This window comes from Suncus etruscus, chromosome 9, assembly GCF_024139225.1.
Source record: "Suncus etruscus isolate mSunEtr1 chromosome 9, mSunEtr1.pri.cur, whole genome shotgun sequence".
Classification (NCBI taxonomy): Eukaryota; Metazoa; Chordata; class Mammalia; order Eulipotyphla; family Soricidae; genus Suncus; species Suncus etruscus.
This window is the reverse complement of record NC_064856.1, coordinates 37,721,755-37,731,149: the sequence shown is the minus strand read 5'-3', so window position 1 is coordinate 37,731,149 and position 9,395 is coordinate 37,721,755.

Sequence of the window (9,395 nt, the reverse complement as noted above, 5' to 3'; positions counted from 1 at the left end):
GTTTTTCCTTCCTCAGAATAAGTTCAGGAAATGGGTGAAGTGTTCAGGAAGTTAGCTAAATGCTGATGTAAATCCAAAAGGAAGGTCTGTTGTTTAAAAAAAATAATAAAGGAAGTGGTTCTCTCTTTCACTTATGGAAAATGTTATACAGAATTTCTACTTTAAAAAAGTAAAAGACCAGAAAAAACAAGTGTGCCTATGATATCTTTTTCTGTGGCTCTGGTTAGGGCACACAGCCTTTTACTTAATAATGGTGGCTAGCAAGGAAAACTATGTCACATAATAAATCTAGATGGTAGATGTGACTGGGATTAAATTTGTCCTAAATTAAGTCCTCACAATCAAATTTACATCACCTCTTTCTCTAAGTATGTCTTGATAGGAAATCCTGAGTCCACAAAAGAGGTTAAGGGCAGAAGATGAGGGGAGAAGGCTAAATACAAGGTATATTTAAATAGGCACTGCACTGTCACCATAAGGATCTGTTTCTTTCAGCTACTGGCAAACTCATGCTATGCCAAAGAGAGAGTATCTGGGTTAAGGTGCTTACCTAAAAATGAGACACAATTGCCAGCATTAATTGGTCCCCTGAGCGCTGCCAAGAGTGCTCCCTGAGCATTGAGTCATATGCCATAAATAAATAAATAAATATATTTAATAAATAAAAATAAATAAATAAAAATGGTAGTGGAATCTAATTCAAAGAAACAGGGGACTGGAGAGATAGCACAGTGGTAGGGTGTTTGCCCTTGCATATAGCTGACCTAGGATGGACGGTGGTTTGAATCCTGGCATCCCATATGGTCCCCCCATGCCTACCAGGAGCGATTTCTGAGCACAGAGCGCTCAGAAATCCTGAGCGCTGCCGGGTGTAACTTTCCAAAAAAAAAAATTTTTTTTTCAAAGAAACACAGGCTCCCAGGGGGTATATTGTCAGTATTACAATCTGTCCTGACCCTTTGGTGCTGAGATAACTCTCTATCTGCAACTTTCAAGGTAGGGGGTGTACCATATCAGGTGTACAAGTAAACAGAAAGATCCTTGCCTCTGAAAGTTTAGAAAGCAAAGATTCAGTTCATTGAACAGTGTCCTCGAGGATGAAGTTGTTATGGTTTCCCTAAAACACACACACATTTTTTCCAACCTTTCCACCACCACCTTTGCTCAGATCTTCATGGTTTTCTATAAAAACTAACTGGACAGCCTGTAGACTACCTTCTTGCTAACCCCCAGTCCATATAGAAGCAGGGACAGTTTAGTAAATGACCATATAGATATAAGAACTTTCTTATTCTCAGTTCTTTGCTGGTTGTCCTATGCTAAGTACAAAGACAGTCCAGCCCTTGAAATCCTTCATGACTTTCTCAGCCCATCTTCTCTTTCACCTCCAGTTCTACTCCAGTCATATTGAATCATAGTTCAGTGCTCTGACCCTTCTCAAATGTCTCCAACAACTTCAATAATTTATTTCCCCTTTCACTTCAGGTAAATGAAGAAGATGAGCATTGGTAATAAGCTTCTAATTTCCAAGAAACAGTGTCTTTGGATTTATGAAGCATAACACCAAAAGAACAAGTATAGGGCTCATAGGACACAAGGTAGACACATACACAAATACCTGCTCAGTATTAGAATGAATCATTACATGCTGGAAAAGGTGGAGACAGCTGCCTGGTCTAATGATCACATCATGAGAGAGTTTTCACATTTACTTATTATATGTCCAATTCATAAAGGAATCTTGATTAGTGAACGAAGACATTTTTTTGACTGAAGAAATAATAGAGCAGGTAGGGAATTTGGTTTGATTGCAGCCAACCCAGCTACCCAGGTTCAAACTCCAGCTCCCATATGGTTCCCTAACTCCTCCAGAAATGATCCCTGAGTGTAGAGCTAGGAATAAATCCTGAGCTCTACCAGATGTAGCTGCCCAACAAGAACAATACCAGCAAAATACACAGAAACACTGAAAAGAAAAGAAAAGAAGAGATAAGAAAAAAGAAGAAAAGAATCAAAAAAGAAAAAAATAGAAAAGAGAGAGCTGGGCTATTCCCCATCTTTCTTATTTCTATTCATGCCTATCTTACACAGGTACCCTTCAATGTGTACTTCTGGAACCAAGGTGAGTAGATCACAATTTAGGAAACACTCTTCACTGTAACTAACACTCAGATGTTATTCATCCAAGTAAAGTAAAAAGTCCTAGGACTTAGGCTGGAACGAAATTACATGGCTAGTGTAGTTGCTCTGTTAGTATGATCTTTCAGGGGGTGCAGACAGTGTGAGGTGGAAGGGGATGGTTTGCTGCCATAGCCTTGTAGAAGAAAAGGTTTGTTGTTCTTTTTTGCTAATCTTGTTTGGGGCCACACCCAGTGAAGCTCAGGGCTTACTTCTGGCTCTACTCAAAAATTGTTCCTGTTGGGGGCCGGGCGGTGGCGCTAAAGGTAAGGTGCCTGCCTTGCCTGCGCTAGCCTTGGACGGACCGCGGTTCAATCCCCCGGTGTCCCATATGGTCCCCCAAGCCAGGAGCAACTTCTGAGCGCATAGCCAGGAGTAACCCCTGAGCATTACCGGGTGTGGCCCAAAAACAAAAACAAAAACAAAAATTGTTCCTGAGAGTTCTTGGATGACCATATGGGGTGCCAGAATTCAGATCAAATTCAGTTGGGTACGTGCAAGATAATTCCTTAACTGCTGTACTATCTCTCCAGCCCCAAGTTTATTGCTCTTGAAGTCTCCCACAGGCCCCTCCTGTCAGAAGTTGGCACTCCATGGACATTTATTAATAACTTCAGCAAATATTTACTAGGTAGCAGATCATTTGTTTTTCCAGATTTACTGTTTTATGCATGTTAATAACAGCTGAATTCTTTCTCCTGGTTGTCATCTACACTTTCAGACTCAGAGTTGGACTTTGTCTTTTTCTATTCTTTAATAATCGTACCCTATCTCCCTTCCCCAGTCTTCTCTAGCAATAGTAGATACTCTTTTGTTAGAGAAAAGGAAGAAAATAAAAGGGGGAGAGACAGTAAGTGCACAGGCAATTTGCACACCATCTTTGAGATGAAATAATTTGCGCTGAGATTTATGTGTAAGCATCTATCCAAGTCCTTGACTACACTGATCCACTGAAAACAAGATCCCTTCAAGTGCCCCATACAACAGAGGATGGTAAGGTTTCCCTCCCTCCTTTGCTCACATTAATGTTTTAACTACTTGTGCTCTGTGTTGAGTCACATTTAAAGATGGACATATCAACAGACCATTCCCGACAGTAGCATGAAGCATCCCAGAGCTGGAAGTACAGAGACATATATTCATCCAAAGAAAGCAAGAACAAAAAGGATATGGAGAGTAGAAGAGTCTGGAAATTTTCCAGAAAGAGGACCTGAGATTTCAGTCTTGAAGAAAGAAAGGTCATAACCTGGATAAGTCTGAGGAAAGAAGTATTCCAAGCAAACAAAAAGCAGATAAAAAAAGGCTGGGAGTGAGAGGAAAGCCTAACAGGTTTTTTTTTTTCTATGCGATTAATCAATTCCATCTCATTGCTTTATAGTCTGTTTATTTCATATGAAGAGAAATGATACAACCCTCAGACATTTGAGAAAAATCAGATAGCCAATCAGTTAATCTCAAAGATTAATATTGATAATATGGAATTGATAATATGGGATTTTCAGGAGAGTACTTATTTATTTATTTATTTATTTATTTTGGTTTTTGGGTCACACCTGGCTGTGTTCAGGATTACTCCTGGCTCTACGCTCAGAAATCACTCCTGGCAGGCATGAGGGACCATATGGGATGCCAGGATTCGAATCACAGTTCGTCTGCATACAAGACAAACACCCTACCACCATGCTATCTCTCCGTCCCCAGAGTAGATATGTTTTAGGGCAAAAACAGGATTGTGTTCTTACAGAAAATTGAGTTGGAAGCTGTGAAAATCATGTAATTGATACAAAATATAAAATTATTTTTTAATTTTTAATCCATTAACTCTGGGTGCTTTAGAAGTTGGAATCCTTTGCCACAGTGCAAAACCAACCCATGGTTTATCTTAGCCTCTGGATAAGACTGAAACAAGAAAACAGGGAGGTTCTAGGAATTTAAAGTGGGGCCAAGGTCCATTTGGAAAGGCTTTTGGATTTTGTGGGTCCAACATTTTCAAAATATCCAGGGAATACTCCAGGTTCTATTACCCAGCTGCTTTGCAAAAGAGAATGAGGATTCTCCCTTCTCAAAGTGAAGTTTATTTCTGTTCACGAGCCACTTAAAACAGGAGGCCAAAGCTGACCTCTTTTAGTCAAGAGTCAGTTCAACTTTAAAATTATGATTGCATGTGAAAGTTAAAATGGAAAAAAAATAGATCAGCTCTCAGGACAGAAATGCTGAAAAAGCCTTGGGTCACATTCCAGTCAGGGTTCTGGCCTGTACAGGGAGCTCCCTTTGGGGGGTTGGTAGGTGGGGGGACTACAGGAGGCCAACCAAGTCAGTTTGAATGTTAGTGATCGTGGGGTTTATTCTAGAGGTGTCCAGCTTACAGATAAATCTAGCAGAGTGATTATTCTCCATAATCCTTAAACAACAGAAGCTCAAGACAAAACTCTCATTATTAAGAATTGCCTGCCAAAACATTTAGCCTATTCCTAGCAAACTGCTTGCAGCAGTTAAAAAATGTCAGAGGAAATGAGTCTATATTCATTTCCTATGGCTGTTCAACAAATTATCACAAAGAGAGCGGCTTAAGACACAAGTCTATTCTCACAATTCTGGAGAATGGATGTTAAAGATCATGGTGCTGGCAGGGCTGGTTCCTGCTAGAGGCTGAGGATTACCATATTTGCCGGCATATAAGAAGACTGGGCGTATAAGAAGACCCCCTAATTTTGCAGTTAAAACATAGGCTTAGGCCTATATTCGCTGTATCAGACAGAACGTTCCTGTGCTGCAACTGTATGTATCACAGTGAGCCAATCACAACAAGCAAAGGTTCAAAGGTTATACTGTAATAGACTCCTCTCTGACTCTGACCAAGCTGAGCAGGCTTTTGACAGTGTAGATTCGGGGCCAGAACATCGTCTAATTTGCATGCATAAAAAGCCTGCTTGGATTGGCTGAGTTAGAGAGGCGGTCCGAGAAGCCTTGCAGTGATTGGTGCAGGATCGAGTTGGAAAATTCTTTTTTTTGTGGCAATATTCAGACAGTTTTCGTTTAGCAGCAAATTGAAACATTTTTCGGGATATAACATTTTTTCGGCGTATACGATGACCCCCGATTTTTGGTTGACTTTTTTTTTGTTGTTTCAAAAGTCATCTTATACGTCGGAAAATACAGTACCTTTCCAACTTCGGGTGATTTCTGGAGAACTTGGCGTTATTTACCTTTCCTATGGATGCATCAGTCTCAATTCTGCCCCTGCCTTCACCTGATATACCATCTTGCATATATGCTGGTGTACCAATTTTCCTCTTTCACACAGTTATTCTTTTTTAAAACCTAACCTACCTTATGAACTCCTCTTCACTTGATTATTTCTGCACAGACCTGTTTTATTATTTTAGATTTTTTTTTTTTTTTTTTTTTTGGTGACTGGGCCATAGTTAGAGGTACTCAGGCATAATCCTTGGCAGTGCTCATAAAAATATGTTGCCAGGGGACTTGAACCAAGGTTGGCTTCATACATAGCATCACCTTACCTCTTGTACTCTCCATGCCTATAGACCCTATTCTAAGAAGCCCACAATCACAATATGGGGCACAGACTTCAACAGTTGTTGGGCAGAAACTATTCAACCCACAATTTAGTGTAGAACAAAACAAGACAAACCTTGGGCCAGGCCTCAAATGACATGGCTGTCCAGCCTGCTACCTCTCCAGTAAAACTCTTGGTTTTATTTAGTTCTCTCTAAAGCAAAGTAATGCTTGCTTCTTATCTGAGAATAAATTGAAATTATGTAAATAAAGGTGTTTTATATGTAAAGTCTTTACATGTGCCAGGGATTATAATGAATTATTTGCATACTGCACTTTTTCTTACCTTCATAACTATTTACTTAAGTCAATAAATGAGAAACACAGCTTGTCGTACAGGGAAGGATATATGTTACATGTATGCCTTTGTTTACAGTTTGAGATATAGGCATAGTCACTGTCTGCAAAATAAGTGTGGTACAGCAGAGCCTTACGTGATGGGTTTTACTTCTCAAAACAAGAAGGTGTTCAGGTGAGATGAAAACCAAGTTTTGGATAGACCACATGACCCTTCTTTCCATCCACATCTTAGGTATGCATCTCCAATAGAACTGGCTTCTCTTTCCTCTATGCCTGAACATTATCTGTTCCCAGTGGGATTCTTATAATGGTTTTGAATTTGCTTTGAGGATTTATCCAGATTTGAAGAATCTATTAAATAACCTAAATAAGTCATTTCCTGGCTGATATATTTTACCATGTTTAGTAGAAAAAATTGATTCCTAGTATATTCAGAAATAAAAGACCATTGAGTACAGAGAGTAGAGTGCTTTCTTTGCATACAACCAATCTGCAGTTTAAGCCCTGCCACCACATATAGTTCTCTGAGACCTACCAGGAATCAGACCTTAGCACAGGAGTGAGTCCTGTTTTATAACCTCAGAAACAAGAGAATATAAATTTGTAGTGGGATTTTGGCTGAGTGGTAGAACACATACCAGATGAATAAAGCTCTGAGACTGATCCCCCGCATGCATGTACACATACACACACACACACACACACACACACACACACACACACACACACGTGCACTCATATCCTCACACATACACATTTTTAGGCTCTACCACCACTCTTGGGTGGGATACAGAAAGATCTTCCCAAGAGGGCCCATGAGTTATACTCATTGTAAGTGAGCAACTAGATTGATGGTTCAGTATTAGGGGTCAAAGATGTGTTGCTTGGATGCTATGGCAGCAGGGACCACCAGGGATACATACAGCAATGCTTGTTGTAATGTTAGGGACAACCTTTGTACAACCTTCCTGGTATTTAATCCCTTCCCAATTTTTTATTTTGATTTTGGTCCATGGCTAGTGGTGCTCAGGGTTTATTCCTAGGTCTGTGTTTATTGAACACCACAGAGGGTGCAGGGAACAATATGGAGTGTAAAGGGATCAAACTCAGGTTATCATATGTAGGACAAATACTCCACTTTTTGTACTATTTTTTCAGCTCTTTTAAGGTCCCTTTTTAAGAGGCAAGAGAAATAGTACTGTAGGGTGCTTGCCTTACATGCACCTGAACCAAGTTCAATCCCTGGCACTCCATAAGATTCCTCAAACCTGTCATGAGTGAATTTTTGAGCACAGAGCCAGAAGTAAGCCCTGAGCACTGCAGGGTTTGGCCATAAAACCAAACCAAAAGAATTAAAAAAAAATAACTCCAAACAAACAAAGCCCCTTTTTAAGAGGTCACTTATTTACGCCAATTATACTTGGGAGGTATATAAATATATCCAGTGAAAATGCCACTAAGAAGTACCATGGGCTATTGCACTCAAGAACTATAGTTATGCCCAAACCATCATGTGACCACCTGAGTGTTCCTGATCAGTAGTAATAAATCTCATGAACCTTGGACCTTGGGGTGTGCTGACCTAGGATAAATCCCAAAAGGGGAAAAATTACACCATCAAAAAGGGAACAAAGAGCATCTCTAAGAAAGCATTTCAAAGTTCACTCTGCAATCCCAATTCTCGATTTCTCACTGCTGGAAGCATCTGCTTTCTGAATGGTCATCTACACTTACAGGAATAAGCACACCAGTTAATAAACAAAACTTTATTTCACTTTAATATAAAAATTAAATAGCAAAGTTTTTTTGTACAGTGATAAATTAGAAATTTACAGTACAGACATCAATGCAGTCATACTTTGTACATCCTTAAAAAGCAGGGTGTTTCCTTTGAAGTTCAGAAAATCATTTAGCGCCTGAGAAGAAACTAGCCTGGTCCTTCTTGGTGAAACATCTGAAAGGTTCCCAGCTTGACCTTGAGGTGGTTGGAAGTGAGGAGGGGAGGGGCATTAGGCTCCAAGCAAAGGCCCCAGAGAATGGGATGTGATGGTCACAACACCAGGTCATCTTCTTTACTCTACAGATCATGTCTGTTAAATATTCTGCTTTGCAGAAGAGACCTTCATTCTCAAATCCTCAACAGCCTCACAACATCCCTGTGAGGTAGGAAAAACGCTGGAGCTACCTACAGGCCCACTGGGAGAGACTCCAAAGCAGCCTCTCCTCCCAGAGTGCATGATTGATGGAGCAGAGCCCAGAGATCAGTTGTGAAGCCAGGTGCCCTTTCCCCTCTCCCAGAAGTCCCTGGAGATGACTGTGAACAGACACAAAAATGCTACTACAGGTCAGAAAGATAAAAAAGCTTCAGGACCTGACTTATATAGGGTTCAACTGACCCTCTGCAAACTGCTCTGGTGAACACAGGGGATTTGCTGGTGCAAGAGGAATAATCAGTTAAGTCAGAAACAGACAACAGAGGATTACAGGGGGCCCAGCAAGCTCCAGTTTCTCCCCACTCCTTGTTCTGTCCAGTGTGCCATGATACCACATGGGCAACAGAAAGCACTAGCCAGGCCAAAAGAAACAAAACCCATGAGTGTAGGCTCTGGCATCTGATCCTTTTGTAGGAGCAAAATGCTCTTAGAAGTTTCCAAGATCCGCAACTCAAGTACAAAGGAAAAGTGATAACCTGTGTCCTCTGCCAGGCACAATATAAATCCAGATGGGGACTCTGAATTCAATAGAAAAAAAATCATCAGAGTCCGGTGATTTGCCTTAAATTTTAATAGAGCAACACTCTCCTCCATCACAGAACAAAATTCAGAGAGGGCAGATGGATCCTAGGCACTGCCTTGAGAGTTAGGCTCTGAGGCTCTCCTCCCAAACTGAGCTATAGTCCAATTTCAGAAAGTCAGTGTCTGTTTCCTCAGATAAACTCCCTTCAACTTTCTCTGCTCCTCCAGGATAGAATCTCTCTTTGCATTCTCACATCCCAGCTTGATTCCTAAAACAAGAAGCACTGTATTCAAGTGGCCAGAAAGCTAAGAATGAACAAAACGGAGAAGGACAGTGGTGCAAAAAAAATAAAACAACAAAGCAAATGCTAACAAAAGAGGTGATGGAGTTGCTTCAAGCACACAGGTAACAGATTCCTTAGTCGCAAAGTGTTTTCCTGAGCGCAATCTCCATTGTCTCTGATGTGAAAGGAAAGGCCTAGAACATGGAGACACTGCTAAATCAGTACGAATCCAATCTGCACAAACAGTCGTTTCTAATCAAACACACTTCCTCAGGAGAAGGCAAGGAATTTGTGAAAAGACAGATCATACCTCAGAGAGATA